The 20,359-nt window shown below is 40.4% G+C and overlaps 1 protein-coding gene across 5 annotated transcripts in view; it reads left to right on the top strand.

The window, feature by feature from the left end:
• The first annotated feature begins 208 nt into the window (after positions 1 to 208).
• Positions 209 to 20,359, top strand: part of prom1a (prominin 1a) — a 102,178-nt gene continuing 82,027 nt past the window's right edge. For all 5 annotated transcript variants that reach the window (XM_088917979.1, XM_088917981.1, XM_088917982.1 and 2 more), the window contains exon 1: positions 209 to 316. The gene's annotated coding sequence lies outside the window, so the exon portion shown is untranslated. The remainder of the gene's footprint in view (positions 317 to 20,359) is intronic.

Genomic DNA, 20,359 nt, shown 5'->3' on the forward strand with positions numbered 1-20,359 from the left:
GGCCACAAAAACCCTACACAGCTATCACAGCGGCAATCTGCTTTGTACGTTTCCCAGCGCTTCCCGAGGGGATTTAAAACTGCTGCAGGTGGCAATACGGAGCTCGGTTTCTGAATAATACAGGAGGTCTCTGACGCAGACGATGTTTATTGGTTGCGAGACGGAGAAATGGTTGAGTATTCCGTGCAGTTTGCGAAATTAACAAATCAGACGATGTCAACACTCGTGCTCTCTGTTCGTGGAAGTGGAGCTCTTGGGTCAGTAGTTTTTCTATAGAAAGAACCACGCAGAAGATCCCAGTGGTATAGAAATAAAGGTAGGCGAGCCCTCTTCACTGTGGCAAAACATTATTGATAAAGTGGTTTAAACGCTGTGATTTCTCTGAGTTCGAGGCTTTTACCTAGGAAATGCAACAACAATTCTGGTGAAAGCAATTCTTTTTTTTTAGTTTAGAGGCGAGGGAAATAAGGGTCTTGAGATTTCTCCTTAAAATCGTTGGTCCACAGCGATGCCCTAATACTTGTTCAGTAAATGATGCTTATGCAGTTCACAAATCAGGAAAACAACGATATAACAAATTCAATTCGCTTTGGGATTACTCTTTGTAAAATGAATTCGCCTTTAATGCATTAAACAGGTGTTGACTTCGGGCTAATTCTAACAGATGGTATATACTCAGTATTTGTCTCGGAGAGAGTGCTTTTTTCCCCCCATGTGCATATTGTTTTCTGGCACTGAGGTCGGTAGCGCTATTTGTATGCTAAAATAGCGTGGCTTCACGAGATTATATCCTGGTAGTTTGATTTAGTAAAGTTTAGAACATTGAACACGTTTGTTCGATATAAACATGCGAACAGGCACAAGTTGTTTTTTCCCTCCTGCGGTACATTTAGCTGTAGTTAGCGGAAAGGTGGAGTTGTTTTGCCTTGTTTGATAAAAAAAACACGTTGGCACGCTACGTGTGAATGCACCAGTCGTGTACTTGTGTATGCAGTCAGTGTGCATCTTGTCAGTACAGTATTTGGGTTTACTGGAGCGCTGTGCCTGTTTACTTTTTGGTGGCTTCGCGGCTTTGAGTAGTTATGAATCCTCAGATCTCTTTGATTAATCTAATTGTTTTCAAATGTTTTCCCCAAAATGAGTCTCATTACCGTCTTAACCATTTGAAGTTTTTACAAGTTTTTTTACGAATGGAATTTGTAATTCCTATCATCCCTGTACCAAATTCCGATTTCAAGAAGTACCCACATTGGGTTATGCTGCCTGCATTGTAACCAATTGAACCTGTGGAAAAAATACACTTTTTATTGCGGGAGTATTTGATACATATCATTGTATGTCATTTCCACCGGTCTGTTCCGGATAAATTCATCACATTTTTAGAGTATCGAGTCAGAAATAAGTTGAGGGAGGGGTATTGTCTGTGCTGAAGTTGGTGGGAAAACAGAAGTTTGACTTTTGATATTTCTGAAACTGAATGCACTAACCAAGAGTCTAAACCAAGCAAGCAGATGAAAGACACCCTTTGGCATGGATGATTCAGAGCTCAGCTGGAACACAAACTTGAAGACCCAGCAGTCTACCAGAAACAGGATTCAGATCCACCCAGTCACAGTCTTTTGAACCACTGAAATATCAATCCTGAGTTTCCCTATTAAATCATTATCAAAGCAAAGTGATCATTTGTTTCAAGAGGACAGTGTCGATTCTGAAGGTGGTGCCCTATCTCACACTGTGCAGGGCAAGATGAGCACTGGTTCATTCCCAGCTGCTTATCTGGACTACAGTGGTGCAATCCCTGTGACAGTTTCTCAGACTGCATTTTTCTGTTTAATCCTGTTTATCCAAAGAGGAAAAGGTGTATTATGAATGAGCTGTCATTTTCCTTTTCCTTGCAACCTTTCAGAAGGGATAATATACCCCACAAAATCTAAAAGCTGTCTGTTCTGCTAATACTATATGTGTTTTTTCCAGAGTTAACGGGTATATTTTGTGAACCTGCCTGTTTACGTGGATATAGTATTTTGTTTTTCATAAATCAGTTAAAATTATTCTGTTACAAAAAGCAAGTGGTTGAATCTGTATTAAGTTTTACATTATATTGTATGAAATCGAATGATGTGCTTTATATGCAGAGAGGCAGCAAAAATGCAATGAGTTAACATGGGATACAATATCTTCTGTGTTTTTAATGCCCGTTAGAAAAGTAAGAAATCGTAAAAATAAATATTAATATATATGGTGGTTTATTTTTGGATTTGAATTGGTGAAGAGTACTGGTTAGATTTTGTTTAGAGGTATTGCAGACCCTCTTTGGAAACATTGGATACATACTGGTCTTAAAGTGGAACTGCAGTTCCAATTTCTGGGACCAGTTATGTTGTCACAAACTGCTGGCCTCACTACAGGCTACAGCGAGAGTTTGGGTGAATTGTGACGTGATGCGGCTCACTAGTCACTCTAATGACATTACATGAATGTAATACGATGTACGAACGAGTTTAGTACAGGTTGTGCAGCAGACATTTCACTGCTGAAATGTTCGTTCCAAAGTGATCTGCATGCCGAGTTAACAAGTAAGTTGTATCTGTCGGCAAACCCCTCTCAAGGTCGAAAGCAATATTTCTGTTTGATTAAAAGAGACTTGTTCACAATGTGATGGGGCCACATCACGTCACTGGGTGTTCTGTTGCCTCATGCTGAATTGCAGAATATAGTGCTGCACATACCTGAGAATTTAGTCTATTTTGTGATGTAAATTGGAGGTTTTAAACGTTACTGTGTACATTTTACTTTCAGTGTGGCTTGAAATGCACTCATCAGTGCCGATTCTTCCTACTCCTGAAATAAATCATGATAATAGCATTGCAGTTCCCCTTTAAAAGAGAAGGTGCTTTTAAGAAACAGGACAGTGCTGGAGAAGCCCCTAGTTAATCTGTATTGGTTTAATCACTCATTCCTTTGTTGTTTCTTTTCTTTGTTAAACTTTTTATTCTATGCGTCACCATGTCAGTATTACATCAATGAATTCTGTTTTAATTTACTCCGAACAATAGCTTTAGGCTGCTGAATGGTATCGATATCTTTTTATTTTCCTTGGCGTTAAGGACAAGCTTGATTCGGTGTGTTTTTAAAATGTTGCAAGGCTGTAATTGATTGAAAATCGCTGTGGTTGCAAGGTGGAAAAACTCCGCAATTCCACTGTTTTCCCTGCCAAGCCATTAGGATTGAGTGACATTGATCTTTTCCATTTTCATACTGGAAGATACTTGTGCCTGGTGGGCATAACAAAGTATGTTGTAATCTCTTGCTAAAGGAAATCCAGCTGATCATCTTTTTTTCTGTATTCCTGTAGATATTCAGTCTAAAGACAAGACAAGCTGTTTTGCATGACTTGATTTCCGAGTGTAAAATCAGAGGGTGAGGGGTAGAGCTAGTTATGTCATTTGAGAAAATACTATTCCCAATAGTCTAGAACAGCTCTCCTTTTTTCTGTAAAACACAGATTTTTTTATGCATTTTTTTTGTTCAATAAACATGGTAGATTGTATATCCATGGAACTGTTACAGTGAAGAGTTAATTGAATCCCTTCCTCCCGATCAACATCTCTTTTTATAAATATGATAAAACCAGCCAGTCTTTCACATCAAGAGCATATTTACGTCCCATTTCTATTTTGATAAATTAAGGTTGGGGTATGGAGGTTAGATTAAGGGTTAGGTTAAGATTTGGGGTAGTATTGGGGTTAAATTTAGGTTTAGGTGGTGTTACAGTCAGAATTATGTTGGTTTAGTTAAGAGTTAGGAGTAGGTTAAGAGTAAAGTTTGGTCTCGAGTTAACGTTAACAGGCAGGCTAGGGTATTGACTGTTGTTAAGAATAAAAGTTTGAAGTTATTGCAAAACTTAAGAGACTGTTTTTGTGCTTTTTACCCTGAGGCAGCCAATCTAAAAATCTCCCCTTAAGTAAATTGGGCGATTATTAAGGTCAAGGTCTCAACATTTAAAATAAGATAAAAGTAGCTGATGGATATTAAAATGCAACTTAAAGTCTAGTTAAGATAAGATCACTTTATTGACCATATACAATTTCTTGTATTAGGAATTTCTTTTCCACATACCCCAACTTGCTCTCCATGAGACACACAGACAGGGAGAGAAGCTTGGGGTCAGAGCGCAGGGTCAGCCATTTATACAGCACTCCTGGAGCAGTTGGGGTTAAGGGCCTTGCTCAGGGGCCCAACGCTGTAGGATTCCTCTGTCGGCCGTGGGATAGGAACCAGCAACCTTCCAGCCACAGGCGCAGATCCTGCAGGGGATTTAACTGTAAATTCATACCTTCCTCTAACCAATTATTGCTGTCTCTGTTCTGCAGTAACACTGTATCGGGTTGATTTTTGAGGGATTGTGTTGATTTTTGCTGTGATTGTTTGATGATTTGGTGTAAACGTGTGATAATGAAATGATATCCCTCCTGTATTAGTGTAGGGACATTCCACGCTGCTGCAGAAGTGCAAGTTTCCCTACATTTTTGTAATTGCTGTCTTTGGAAATCTTGCTATCAAGGATTACCAAATAAATCATAATTTGCTAAATTGATCCAATTAGCTCATTATTTCAATATCTTATATTTTCATGTGTTCGTTTGCATGTGCTTAAATTTTAGATGTGTAACTGCACTCTTCTGACTAATCTAACAGTGAGGTAATATTTAGAGCCATTCTCATGTTAATTTCATACCGTGTTGTCTGCTGAAGGAAAGCAGGTGTTTCTTTCAGTTTGTCACCTTCCCTTTACAGTCCTAAAATACCTCCCAGAAGTGTAGTTTCATTTCCATGATCTTATTCAAATCTGCATCTTTTTGTGAGAGAGTGGCCAGTTCGGGCTTAACTGAGGCATTGTCTAAAGCTGTAATTATTTAGCTCTCTGAACTTTATGCTGCATTCTTATACAAATACCCATTTCTGAATACCATCTCTGAATGCTGACAGCAGTGATTCCTCCCTGGGTGCTTGCCGGTTCTTTGAAAAATGCTTATTTTTCCAGCAGGTGGCATTTGGGAGCTAATGATATTTCCCGTTTGCTAAGAACATGAGAGATTACAAATGAGAGGAGGCCATCTAGCCTGTTTGGAAGGTAGTAGTTAATTAATCCAAGCATTTCATCCGGTTGTTTCCTGTAAGACGCCAGGGTATCGGATTCAGCAACACGGCTGGGCAGCTTGTTCCACACTCCCACAACCCTTAGGGCAGGGGCTCGCAATCTGGTCCTGGAGCCTCAGACATCTGTTGCTTTTGGTACCAGACAAGCTCTCGGTTACACAACCGAAGTATTAATTGACATAATAATAGAATTAATGGGAACTGTTTGTTAAATTGGTTTGACATTACTTTTTAATGATTACAATTGTGATTTCATTTTACTTACGAAATGCCAATATTCCAACCAGGCCACTCATTAGTTCAGTTAGGGCTTTGATTAGATGCTTCAGATGGACAAGATTGAAAACCTGCATATGTGTATGTGTGGGAGCTTCCTCAGGCTATGGAAGTGCCTTCTGTTTTTGAATGCACTTCCATGTATGTTCCATGTGTTTGCTCTCTTTCAGGTTGCACTGTTTATCCTGAAGAAATTAACTACGTTGACTTTGTCAATGGTTTTGAGGACTTGTACATGTATCGGTTCTCCCATAGTCTTCTCAGGTCAAGATTAAAACGGTTTCCTTTTTGTAGCCTGTCCATGTCAATGTCAGACATTGCTTACGCCCGTGAATGTATCTTGTTTCTCTTCTTTGACATGTTTCCAGTGCTGCAATATCTTTTCCATCACGTGGTGACCAGACTTATAGACAGCATTCAAGATAAGGCCTATGCAGGGATTTTTTAATGTAACATTCCTTGATTGAAATTCTGTGCTTTTAACTGTATGTTCTAGAATTTTGTTTGCCTTTGTAGTTGCTTCCCCACATTGATGACGTAAGTGAAGTGTTAACATGAACACCTAAGTCTTTTTCTCAAGTCTCATCTAGCTTGGCGTTTCCCATTTCGTTTTGTAGTTAATATTTCTGCTGCCTGATTTCTGAGGAGTATACTCTTCTCTAATTAGGTCTTCCCTGGGTGTCTGTGTGCACTGACCTCTGAGAATAACCATCTCAAGACCTACTTGTTTTTGTTTTCTTCTTGCCTCTGTGCTTTCTTTGGTTGTGGTACCTCTGTGTGCACTTGCTTCTTTGTCCACCCCCTTTGCTGAGAGCTGAAAACACTGCCTCCTTCATGGACACAGGCTTTGGTCAGTTCTGACAGAGTCTACTTTCTGAAATAAGGGCTCAAGATAGGAAAGAGTGAACTTTGACCAAACCTGATGGTCATTCACTCGATTTGTTACAGGCAACAGTTTTTGTCATTAAGCTTGCACCGTGGAATGTGGGGGAACAAAGATTTGAAGATTGTGCGCCCCTCTCATCAGCTGTTTCTCAGTGTGTTATCGCCTCTGCAACTACATACCAGTGCTCTTACACTCGTTTCCCTCTGTGTTCAGTAGCTCGTTCAAACAGCTGCAGTAGCTGAAGCGCGTCGGCCATTTCCAATCTAACCACTACTGAGATCAGATATACTGCATCAGACGACTTCTTTGTTATGCCTGGGTGAAACATCACAACGTCAGCTGTCTTATTTTAAGGGGGTGGTCAGACATGTAACAGACTGTGTTCCATCTTGTTTAAAAGGCTTGCACAAGCTTGAGTGGTGCCCTCTCTGTATATAGCATATAGGTTTGTTTTATGCTCAGTTTGTTGCCTTTTAAGAAGAGGCACTGCCATGTTTGTAGTGTTGTCACACAGAAGGAGCTATAAATCTACAGCAGTGGGACTTTGCTGTACTTTTCTTGTCACTTTCGACTTTTCTCCAGTTTTCAGGGGACTAATGGCAAATTAACAGCCTCTCTTTTGCCTGGCTGTGATTATTAATTGTAGTGTGGTTAATTGTGAATGTCTTTTGATGTGGCACTTTATATCTTACCAGGCTCCCAGTGTGATCCTGTCTAGTCAGACGTGTTATAACTTTTACAATGAACTTCTTTTCTCTCAGTTCCTGCGTAAGATTTGAATACACAGTGGAATGGAATCCTAACCATTGCTTCACACTGAGGAGCATATCATTCATCAGATAAGATCAGGTATTAGGCAGACCCTTACTGTATTAACCATTCCATATTTTTGTTTCATTATGTGGGAAATTAGTTTATTTAAAATTTACATCCTGCAGTTACACTTCTTGTTCAAGTTGTAAAATAATTTTGGGAATGTCAGCCTTTTTACAATGAAGTAATGCATAAATCCTGCGATTTAAATGTGTTAGTCTTATTATTTGCATTTTCTGGTTCATTTCCTGTGTGTTTCTGTTTGATCCTGTTTGTTGCTTCTGCCTAATTAATTACTGTGCCAACTATTCGCTCCACAGAAGAGCTTCATTCTGTAGCTGTGCTATCACTAACGGGCACGCAAAGACAGGGATAAAAAAAATCCAAAAAGGCGATTGATCATCTCAAAATCTTGGTTAGATGTATTTAGGATTTGAGTTTAGGTTTTCTTTTTCGATGATGTAAATGCATGGGTTTGAAGCTTTATCCCATTACATCTGCTCTCTCACTTTGAAATATCACTGATAATTTCACTAGTGGTGGCTGATTTGGATCTACAAGCACGTAGCTTCTCGTTGTGGAAGAAGGGATGTATGGCCGCTAAGCATTTACTCCGTCTTCGCCTGGCCTGTCTGTGTTTTACTCATTTTTTTTGTATTCTGATTCAATCCCTTGAAGTGCAGAGCAGCTCTCTGCCATCAAGTGTTATTTGCCTGTTAGAGTCAGAGCTGCTGCTGTTAATTCATGCTGTTTAAGCTTACAGAAAGATCACGGCATCTGCCCAAAACGCACCAGAAATGGCTTATATTTGCGGGAATCTGGAACAAGCTACCCAGCCATGTTATGGGAAACAAGGCCAGGGTATCATCTTCAACAAGTGGCTGGATGAGATCCTCAGATCAATTGGTAAAGGTGAAAAAAGGTCTGACATGGTTTGTCTTGATTTCAGCCCTTAAATCAACCAAAGCTGAAATTTCAGTGAGGGTGTGTAGATGTTGGATTTCCACTGTTAAGAAGCTGGGTGTTTTGTTAGTGTGATCTGAATGCTGCTCAAACCCTTCTATGCTGTACTGTAGTCAGTGGCCCACTCAGGATTTGGATCCACATCTGTCCCGTTAAAACCTATTTGAATTACTAGCTTAATGTTCTTCCTTTTGCGATCATAACATTGAATTGGGTGTAAGATGAACATTTCTTCTGGTGCATTGTTCTCATCCAGTATAAATGAAAGAGGCTGATGAGATCTTTACTCTGGTAGAAATCTTGTACAGGATCACACAAGCCCCTGTAAGATCCTGCAGGATCTTTACAGTATCCTGCTGAAGTCAGCACCCATTTCAAATGGATATATCAAGTGCCTTAGCATTAGCATCACTGGCATGATTAACTGGGGTGTTTTGACTTTGTTTTTTCTGTTTCGCCTCAACCCTGAGGTTTACGCAATGGAGAACTCCTCCATGCTTACTTCCTGTTTGTTGCTGTCGAAAATGTAAAGACTACGGTTAAAATGTGGCAACAGCTTAAATGTTGCAATAACCATGCTGTGAAGATTTTTTTTAAAGGCTATTGCAGTGAACTTTAAACAGCTGGATGCAGTGCACCAACTTCAGCATTGATCACACTTTTCCCACTTACTGTATCTTTAAGCTTGTTTATTAAGAAATGAGCACACTTCTTTGCTTGAATGCTTTGTTATATCCAGTGCTGTTCACTTCTGATCCCCAAGGGCTGCAGTCCACATGGTTTTATAGGATACTTGTAATCCTCAATGAGTCAAGACCTACAACCAGTGGTAATATAGACCATCAAAGTGAACAGTTGAGTCAAATGAAGTCTTTAGGAGTCCTGGGATGGAAATCTGAAGATCAGGAGCCCTCCAGGACCAGAAGTTTCTCCGGTAGGATACTGAATCGGACTGCATACTGAAATCTTTAAATATATGGAAGAAAGGAAGGGACTGGTATTTTTCTTCATTCTACAAATGAAAGTTCTGTGTGAGGGTTTAGCTCTGCCAGATTTCGTATTTGTCTTCCTTTTCTTTATTTTACAATCATTTTTGTTTAATCTGAGAGAATGGTCCTTGTTTGTTTTTTTTCCCCAATACTTGCGATTTCAATGTGAGCTAGACTCTCTTTTGATTTATAATTCCATTCTGCTTTACGATACTCAGCCATTCCATGGGTGTCAATGCAGTTAATGTCCATTGCCTTTAGAAAGTCTATACCCTCCTTGGACTTTTTCACATTTTATTGTGTTACAGCATGGAACCATGATGTAGTTAACTGAGACTTTTCGCCACTCATCAACACAAAGTACTCTATAATGTCAAAGTAGTAACATGTCTGGATTTTAAAAAATAATAATTAAAAATAAAAAGAAAATAATTGAATGCATAAGTATTCACCCCCTTGCTTTGACACACCTAAATTGCCTCTGAAGTAACCAAGTCACTTGACAGGAGTCCACCTGTGTGCAGTTGAGGTGTTTCACACGATTTCAGAATAAATACACCTGTGTCAGGGAGCTTCCCCACTTAGCGCATTTCCAAGGAATTTTAATTAATTTAGTAAAATGTCTGGATTTTTTTACTTTGACGTTATGGACTACTTTGTGTTAATGAGTGGCAAACATTGTCAGTTAAATACTTTATGGTTCCATGCTGTAGCACAATAAAATATGAAAAAGTCCAAGGGGGGCGTAGACTTTCTTTAGGCACTATATATCTTAGAATTTAAGGGCAAAACAAAAGGATTGGATTTGTAAAGCTTTGTACATACCTTTAATAGCTAGTACTATTCATTGTCGGAATTCAAATTTCCTGGGTCAGTGGAACGGGTAGGCACGATGGCGCAGTGGTTGGTATTGCTGCTCACAGCTCTGGGGCCCTGGGTTCAGTTCCCTACCTGGTGTGCTGTGTCGAGTTTGTGTTCTCCCCGTGTTTGTATGGGTTTGCTTCAGTTTCCTCCTGAAGTCAAAAAACATGCTGGCAGGTTAATTGACTTCTGGGAAAACTGGCCCTGGGTGTGTTTGTGTCTGTCTGCTCTGTATACATGATCCTTTGTAGTTCAAGGAGGTGGCTGTGTCAGCATGCGCAGGATGCAAAGGAACAAGTAAAGGTTTATTCATCTTCCCGAAGCCTTCTTCGGTGTCAACCACACCCGAAGAAGGCTCCACAGCCGAAACGTTGTGCTTCTTTTCTTCTCTTTTCAGCATGGAATAAACCTTTTACTTGTTCCTCTTGATACTTTGTACTGTAGATGCTAGCATGTGAAACTTGTCCGTAGTACCGTTCCTTGTGTACGCTGTGCACGGGCTATTGCGTGAACCATGTGACATGGGTTGGGTGTGTCCAGGTGTGGCTGAGTTTTGGAGACTCTCTTTGTTTATGCCTAGAATAGGAGACAGGAATGTTCCTTGCTCATACCTGCTTTGAGGTCTTGTGAAAAGACCACAATTTTGGTCTTCTGCAGCAGTTTCAGTACTGAATTAAGTTTCTGCTTACCCTAGAAGGAGACAGTGTATCCAACCTTCTCTTTCAGTATTTTACATCAAATCTTGATGAAATCTTGTGAAGTCTGACTTCAGTATTAAGTAATATACTGTATTTCTTCTTTATTCTTTTCTGCTATGTTCCTTACAATTGGAGGCTGTTTTTTTTAACTTAAAAACTCTGTATTAAGTTTAAGATCTCCCTTATCAATGATTTCAGCTTTTAATGATTTTTTAAACTTTCCAATAATGAATGAAGACCCTTTTCCCTCTACACTTGCTTACAGAGTATGTCTTCCACTGCATACTAAGCAGTAGGTAATGTACCTGGGACCAAACAGGGAGAGGAATGTGCTAAATTCACACTGACACAGCAGCTGTGAACTTTTTCTCTCCCGTCGGCAAGAAATAAGGATGAGACTGCCGTATCTTGGACTGTTCAATTAGTGATGATTTTTCTTTTTTGTTGTGGTTAAAAAACTTACAGCCAATATAAAGTCAAAGATGCTTAAGGCTTGAAAGTGACATTTGTAAAGTGAAAATAGTGGCAACAAATATTATTCCCTTTTTCCATTCTCTGTCTGAGCATTGTCCAAAGTCACAGTGAGGCAGAACAGATGTGCAATAACTAATCCTGACAATTTTTAAAGTGAAGTTTAATGTAATAATTTCCCTTGGCTGGGCAAAGCTGAGTTTGTAGATCTAAAAGTCCCAAACTGAATAAACAAGAATGATAAAAAAAATGAATTACAAGGAAAACATTGTACTATCACTTGAAATGGTGAAAATTAGGTATTAAAATAAAGCTTCATCATCTTTGCGACAACCTATCTGAAAAGTAAAGTGTGATTTATTATTTGCCTTCAGCAGGGGTTCAGCTGTGGGTCACAATGTACAACTGTGACACAAGCACTGCGCCTAGACAAGCAATTCCCTATTCATTGGTCTGTGAGCTTTAGATGTCACATGTCATCTCAACGCATTCCACAAATGTTCAGTGCTGGTCAGCATAATGGTCACATGCTCATCAAAACCTTTGTTTCGGGAGCAGCATTAGGGCATTTGTTGTCCTGCCGCAATGCTGCCACATCAGCATGAACCTTCAAGAAGGGCTGTGGGGTCAAATGACTCAATCAGTGGAGCATCCAGATGTCAGGTTGCTATCAATCGCTACAAATGGAGTTAGGTAGCAAATACACTTTGATCTTAGTAAGATGCTATGACTCAGGGTCTCCCAGATCAATGCCCATCATTGAGAGAGTGGATTTGGGTGTAACCTCTTTCCAGGTTTGAAATTGCAGGCTGTTAGCATTCTAGGCAGAGTGACAGTGCATTGTCTTACTCCAACCTCCAACACGACGATGTGGGTTTTCTTCTCTTGCTAAGCAAGGCATGTTGTTCCCTTTGAGTATTTTTCTTGATTTCGTTTTTACCGTACTTGATATTCACCTGGGTAAATCGTCTCTCATTAATGAGGTGTCTCATGGTAAGTAATTGATGATCAGTTAATCAAAATGACCCCAAAATCATAATCATTAAGCAAAGCTTGTGGAATCTAGTTCTCTAAATGCATACATGTGTAAATGAGTGATACATTAGTTTGATAAAATTCAAGTAGGTACCCGTGTCAGCATGCAAAGGCTGCTAAGGAACAAGTAGAGGTTTATTCTATGCCATTCCATTCTTCTTCAAGGCTTTACAGTCAAAACTTTTCTTTTCTTCTCTTCCGCATGGAATATAGCTTTACTTGTTCCTCTACATTAGTTTGATGTCCATTGTTTTGCAATTAGTTTCCTATATCAGAATAAGAGCCTCTGTTCATACCTTCACTCATCCTAACTCATTATATGATGTGCAGCTGAACGAAGCCTTTTTATTATACAGAGACTCGATGATCAACAAATTCTCCCAGGATGCTTCCCGACACAAATGATAGTTTGTAATCCTGGTATCCAAGTGTGTGTGCATCCAAGAGTGCAGCAGATGGGTTCCAGTGAATACCCAGGAGTATTATTACTCACTCACTGTGGCAGCTAATCAATTCCTATTGAACCTGGAGTGATCCAGGTTGGAAAGAAATACTAACAAGCTTTAAGTATGATTAAGAGTAAGAAAAAAGGAAGATGTGCACCTAGGCTTTCACTCTTAAAAGGTTTGCATTAATAAGATATTCTTCTGAAGACCATTGAAACTTAAAATAAGGGACTGAAACAAATTATTTTAAGATCTCAGCCCACGTGGACGAAGTTTCAAGTGCTTTCCAAAACTGGAGCTTTGGGATCAGAGCGCAGGGTCAACCATTTATACGGCACCCCATGAGCAGTTGGGGTTAAGGGCCTTGCTCAGGGGCCCAATGGAGTAGGGTTCCTCTGCCGGCCGCAGGGTACGAAACAGCAACCTTCCAGCCACAGGCGCAGATCGTTAGCCACAGAGCCACTGCACCGCCCCATGTACATATTCTGGGAGAATAGCACGTGTAACTGAACCTTAGACCCTGTTGTAAACACTTTCGACAGTAAGACCAAAGTCACATGTCCTAGGTTACTGAAACACCAAAGGAAGGTATAAGTCAGGTCTTCTCATCTAGTGGTTGTCACCACACCAACACTTAAGTCGCTATGTCCTCTGAAAACATGGCCAGGTTAATGTGATAATTAACACAGTGCTTACCAACCTGAATTCAAGATAGCGGTGAGGTTGACCTGCATGAATTTAAACCAGGGCTGCTTTGTTTTATTAAACTAGATGAGTTTATTAGAAATAAAATAATACAAACAAAAGGCTTATGGAAAGAGATTAGGAACTTTTAGTTATAGTGTTAAATAGTGTTAATAAACTCAAATTCTAAAGGCATCACATTACATTAAATCCTTATGAAGATAAACATTTGACTCTATCCCTATCTAGCATTGAACCCAAGCACAAAGTAAATGCAGACCGTTTCTTTAGGAAGTGTTCCTATTGCTTATGTCTTGGATAACAGGGGAAAATGGTTATCGCCTGATCCGTGTGGATTTGTTAAGGTGAGAGTGCTGTGACCCTGCTCAGGAGCTGATCCAGCATTGCCCTGGAGCACAAGAACTATAGATGGGCTGCTGGATGGAGAGTGAGGGCTATCAAACTTTGCTTCCCTGATCCAGTTGAGCTCTTCGCTACTTCTCCTTGGTACTTGAGGTCCAGTCCTCTTGGGCCTAACTTCTTCCAAATCTTCACAGGCCTGACTTCCAAATTGTGGCTCTTGGCTTGTCTGCCATGCTTCTGGTTACCCCCATTCAAATCTGAGATTTGCATATCTCACCCTCAGGAATTTTTATTGCTTCTATCAGGAGAGACAGGATAAAATGTCCAGTGTTTGACAACTCATTCAGAAGATGTTAATACACACAAGTTTGATCATTGGATTTCTGAACTATTCATGTTTTTCCCACTCATTTGATACCAAACAAGCATGGCCCACTTCTTCCTGAAATAATTATGATGCCTTATATTGGATTCTAATCAAATATTTTCAGCTTACCCTTTTGTAAGGGAATGAAGTATGTGATGTAGCATCACATCCAGTACTTCATGCAGTCTTTTATCAATAAGGAATGAAGGATGCCATTTTATTGGCTCAGAATTCTGATTTGCTACAGTATACCAGCAATGGGGGGGGGCTTGTATTCATTTGGTTTTCCAAACCTGGACCCTCAATCGATGTGGATGGATCAGAATAATCTGTTTTCTAAATCCGAAATCCTTTCACTAATGCTTGTTGCAATCAGAATTCTGACTGTTTAATCGGTTTTATTACTAATTACATATTTAAGACCAAACAAGTGATATCCATGGGCATTTGCTTGGCTATCCCTTGTTGGATTGTGGTTTAATGCGGTAAGTTATATTTTAAGTATAGCCATGTGATTTTTTTCGTTTTTATCTCAGCAGAATGGTAAAACATGGTGTTTGTGTCTGTGCAAGTCTTCTCTCATTGAGAGAGAGGTTCACGGTTCTTCCAGACTTTCTGGCACCACAAGGAATATAAATGCCCCATTATTCTGACATGTTGCAAGTGCGAAAGTGCATGCAGTGTTTCCAGATTTCCAGAACTCTTTGGTTAAAGATTCTTTGAATAATATAAAATATAAAAGAGCTCACTTTTATAGCCAGCATCCATATCGCCCTGCAACTCACAACTGGCAGCCCACTGAAGCTAAGCAGGTGTGAGCCTGGTCAGTACCTGGATGGGAGACCTCCTGGGAAAAACTAAGGTTGCTGCTGGAAGAGGTGTTAGTGGGGCCAGCAGGGGGCGCTCACCCTGCGGTCCATGTGGGTCCTAATGGCCCAGTATAGTGAGGTGGACACTATACTGTAAATAGGCGCCATCCTTTGGATGAGACGTAAAACCGAGGTCCTGACTCTCTGTGGTCATTAAAAATCCCAGGGTGTTTCTCGAAAAGAGTAGGGGTGTAACCCTGGCGTCCTGGCCAAATTTCCCATGCCTCCTAATAATCCCCCTCTATGAATTGGCTACATTACTTTGTTCTCCTCCCCCCCACCTCCCACTCCGACGGCAGGCGGAGCGACACACCGGTTGGAGTATTTCTCGGTCGCAGTTAATGGCAACATCAGCTCAAAGATTTGGTTCAAACCACCAAATGGAGACTGGTGTGCCGACAAGGGGACCCTGCTGATGCAGGATTAATGCTAGGAAAGAGAGAGAGGGATAAAAGAGCTCACTTTTAATTTCCATTTGTCACACTGGGTTTTTGCACTTGACGTGTTCCGTAGGGTTACCTGCTTCTCATCTATAAGGCTTTTTTAAGCCTTTAAACACAAGTGCCCCTCTGGCTTTCTTAAGATGGGATCCTTATGATCAGTAGGCCCCTAACTACCAAAGAGGTCATCTAGACTGCATGGCTTCCATTTGTTTGTAACCATTCCTAAGCACAGTTTTTTTTTTTAAATCTTCTATTGGATAAGTGCAAAACACTTTTGGATATGCCTCTAGAAATGTATAGGGGAGAGATCTGTGTATAGTAATGTGCCAAACTAATTAATCTTGGCATTAAATTTATGAGGGATTATTTTTATCCTCTGATGCTTTGCATGAACAGTTTCATAATTTATTCATGGACATGAAGACTGTTGCAAATTGCCATGATGAAAGAATCCAACAGGTAGAAGTAGAATACTGATTTAGTTTGAAAATTGTTTTTATTCTATCCAAAGTGCATAAAAAACAGCAGTCTATGTACTAAACTAGGGTAATGTCTTGTACCTGAATAATTCCCACTTTAATAATGTAAATCCTTGGGGCTGGTTGAGCTTTGCTGCCATGTGCATTTGGCTATGCTACTCCATGTCAAGTTCAAAGCAACCTTTGAGGAGTTTGAAACTTTCAGGAGTTTGAAACTCCTCAAAAGCTAAATGTTAAACTGCTTACTTCTGATTAGTCATAACACATTGCATACACATGTGAATGACATATTCCTAGGTTTCTGGAAGCATTGAAGGGTTTGTGAAACAGAAAAAACGCCTACATTTAAGAGGTCATTCGTGTAAGTATTCTGTCATTATTTAATCCATTTTGTGTAGCTATGGGTGTTTTATCTGATTTTATTTTCCCAGATTTTCATATTTTCCTGTTTTATATCCGGCATCTCTGTCTGAAAGATGCCTTGAGACTGAAAGGGGGAGAAGGGGAGATTTGTCAGATCGGCTGGTTTGCCTCACCTCAACACCTCCTCACAGTCTCTTCAGCGCCCACGATGCAGAGCTTGTTGTACTGGGCATAAATGAGAGTTGTAATTAGGGCTGGGCGATATGGCCTAAAATGTGTATCACGGTATAATTTTAATTTGGGACGGTAACATTATCACAATATAGAATTTTCTCATAATTTCAATAGAACATGCTTTAACAGGCGTACAAGACTTGGATAGTAAGTTTTTATTGCCTGGATTTAACTATTAGGTTATGTTTAACTGTTAGCTACTGTTGTTCCTTTAGTATTTTTGAAATTTCACATTGAACTGCAGTAGTGTGTAATGTCCTTCCACCGCTGGCTTTTCTTGTCATAAGGGCAACGACTAGTTAATGACTCAGGCAGCAATGTCTGTGTGTGGCTTTTCTTTTCACACCGACACTAGAACTGCTTGATTCGGAGCACATTCTTGTACTTTCCTCATATTTACGTACATGTTTCGTCTATAGGTGATAGAAGAGGTTGCTTGTATTACCGCCTCTGGCTAAAATCGTCGCCCGACATAGTTTGCAGATAACCGTTTTCTGCTCGTGGTCTGTCTTTTTCCAAACAACCGATGAAGCACCCTTCTTTTCACCAATTTCGTTGCTTGTTCCCGTCTCACTAATGATGCCTTTCTCCATTTCTCCGCGTATTTGTGTTTGCAGACGGGCACACCGAACACGTGCATTTGTTTTCACGGAAAAGGGAAGAGATGCCCCTGTGTTTTTATTGGCCGCAATGACCTCAGATGCGTCATAAACCGGACGTCTGAACCACTGAAGATCAATAATTCTGAACCTATCAGATTTCCAAATATCGGCAAGATGAACATTTTCAGAATTATATAATTGGAGCTAAAATACAGCAGAATTTTAAACTATATAGGGTCAATAGTAAAAATTTCCAGACCTCGTTTTGCGACAATCCTGGCGGTGCAATCTGTGTAAACATCAAAATCTATTCTCTGCCGGTATAAACGGTATAGCCAAATCCATATCGTTGCACATATTTCTACTGGTCTATACTGGTTATACAGCCCACCCCTAGTTGCAATGAGACTGTAGAGTTCTTACTGTACCCATTACGTAAGACTAAACAAAGAATATTGCAGAGAATATAGTGAGTTCAGGAATGGAGAGGAAAGCATAAGTACGACATTTTCAATATTTTTAATAGGTATGAAGCATTTCATAGTGTTACCCCATTAAGTTAGGGTTTCATAAGATAAGAGATAAGTTCACTTTATTGGCCATATACAGTTTCTTGTATTAGGAATTTGTCTTTTTACACACCCCAACTTGCTCTCCATGAGACACACAGACAGGATTCCTCTGCCGGCCACGGGATTTGAACCGCTAACCTTCCAGCCACAGGTGCGGATCCTTAGCAACAGGGCCATAAGCCTTTATGGGGTGAGGTAATTGTCCATTTTCCAACCACTTTATCCAGCGCAGGGAGAAGGGGGAATCGGAGCCAATCCCAGCTTACAATACGTGGGAGGTGGGGTACGTCCTGGACGGGACGCTAGTCCATTGCAGGGCAGACACACTCACACCAGGATCAGTTTTCCTAGAAGCCGATTCACCTACCAGAATGTCTTAAGGCTGTGGGAGGAAACCCGTTTCATGGGTGACCACTGTGCCATCATGCTGCACATTGATCAGTCGTCATACTTATTAAATCGCATTCCTGCATGTGTGGCTTGGTTCAATTCCCAGTTTTTCTAATATTGCATGTTAGTATAAATTCCCTGCCCACCTGAAGTTCCCACACATAAGCTAAGTTCAGTTAACAATGCAGTTGTGTGGCAGTAGGCATAAGTATTGTCGGCTACGCTCAGTTCATTTCATCACAGGAAACCTGCAGTGAAGAGCAAGTTCCTGGAGACTGCTGAAATACAATCTAGTACAGTAGGGGAAACATGCATTTGACAGATGAACTAGAAATTGGCAAAATATCTATGAAGCTTTTTATTTTCCTGCCGTGTTTAGTTTCATTTTCATGTGCTAAAAGGTTAAGCAGAGAAATCTGAGAAGCTGCTGATTTTTCCCTTTCCTTGTTATCAACAGGGACACAATCTGATTTTCTGCCATAGCACTGAAATGGTTTTGTACTGTATCCATCTTGCATAAATGAATATAATTTCTGGCATTACATTTTAAAGTTTTCTTCCATGCAGCACAGTGTAATGATAAATCCCGATGGAACAAGTGGTGGCTCTGTGGCTAAGGATCTGCGCCTGTGGCTGGAAGGTTGCCGGTTCAAATCCTGCAGCCGGCAGAGGAATCCTACTCCGTTGGGCCCCTGAGCAAGGCCCTTAACCCCAGCTGCTCCAGGGGTACCATACAATGGCTGACCCTGCGCTCTGACCCCAAGCTTCTCTCTCTCTGTCTGTGTGTCTCATGGAGAGCAAGCTGGGGTATGCGAAAAGACAAATTCCTAATGCAAGAAATTGTAAAGGGTTAATAAAGTGATATTACTTGTTTCTATTAGACTTTGGTTAGTTTTATGTCGGGCAGAAATGACATCATAGCACCTTGATGGTCGGTAATACTGTACTTCATGGATGATGATGAATTCATTTTATACTCTGTTTTAAGTGTTTAACTACCTCCACACTCCCTTCAGTCAGCAGTTCACATTGTCCAAGCATTGCTGACTCGCCCCTGGTGTGTGTTTGTAGCAGATGATGCCCCTCCATCAATGTTGACCAGAATTTCATCAACCCATCCAAGTGCTGCTGGAGAGCGGCGGGCGTTGTTCAGTCATGGTCTTGTGCTTTCCACATGGCTCAACCCCTGTCACGTCCCAGGCGTCTGACAGCTAGGGGGCACTATGCTTATCAGGGCCATTCCAGGGTTTAGCTTGGCACTGCTATCCTTCTTCTGCAGTGCACCATCCATCCCTGTGACTCAGCAGGATTGACCTGGGAGGATTGTTGACACTTCTGTGACGCTTCTGGGAGGCTGGTCACCATAGCCGGGCTTTTTAAAGCTTGTTTTACAGCTATAGAAGGGTGTTAGCTGTTGTCGTCAAGTGCCAGCTTTTTAAAAAAAAATCCATATTGTTCCTATCCAGGTGGGGCTGCACATTGGTGGTGGTGGGGGAGAGTCCCCATTACCTGTAAAGCGCTTTGAGTGGCAATTATTATTATTATTATTATTATTATTGTTGTTTCAGCTTAGTTCCATTTAAGCAAAGGTGAATACTTCACCTAATGCTGTGGTCTTGAGACTCCTGACTTATAACAAATTCTATGTCACTTTCCCATTAATCAACAACTACTAGGTCCAGGGAAAACTCACCAGGACTCTTTGGTGTCCAAACGCTGACAACCTTCCCCGCCCCACCCTTTTATGGTTTAAATTGAGGCCTTACAGGGCTTAACAGGGTCAATTAGTGCTCTGGTCCAGCCAAATTAACTTCATCCATCAGCAAAAGAGTCAAAAAATGCAACTCGAGCCCAGAATATAGGACAAAAACAAAAGCCCATAACAGACCCCCCTCCACAATTTCACCCATATGTTGTCACACTGTGCAGCTCTCAGTCTAATGTACAGCACTGGTTTTTGATTATTGCTTTTAGTTCGGAAATCTTGTTTAATATCTTGGTTGAACTTTTTACTTTTTACATTTCAAAGTACCAGTGTTAGGGATCTCTTTGTACCAAGAGAACTTTTCACGTTTGCATAAGGGTTAAGCTTCTGTTTTATAACCTAGATTCAGGTCCGTGGCACTGTGAAGTTCTGAGTCTCTTAAATGTTCTTAACGTCTAAAAATTGCCTTTTTGTTTACTTACAATTGTTTATTTTATATGGTGTAGCATCTAAAGTACAGTAAACAACAGTTTAAGTGGACTTTGGATTTAACAGACAAAATTTGCAAAAAGTAGAACTTTTAAAAGTTCTGTCTGTAAAATGCAAAACAGCAGAGTAAAAGCTCTGTAAAATGCAGAAAAGCTAAAAATGAATACTACATAGGTTTAAAATTCAGGAATATCATTGGTG

The sequence above is a fragment of the Atractosteus spatula genome, chromosome 1, assembly GCF_055471065.1.
Source record: "Atractosteus spatula isolate fAtrSpa1 chromosome 1, fAtrSpa1.hap1, whole genome shotgun sequence".
Lineage (NCBI taxonomy): Eukaryota > Metazoa > Chordata > Actinopteri > Semionotiformes > Lepisosteidae > Atractosteus > Atractosteus spatula.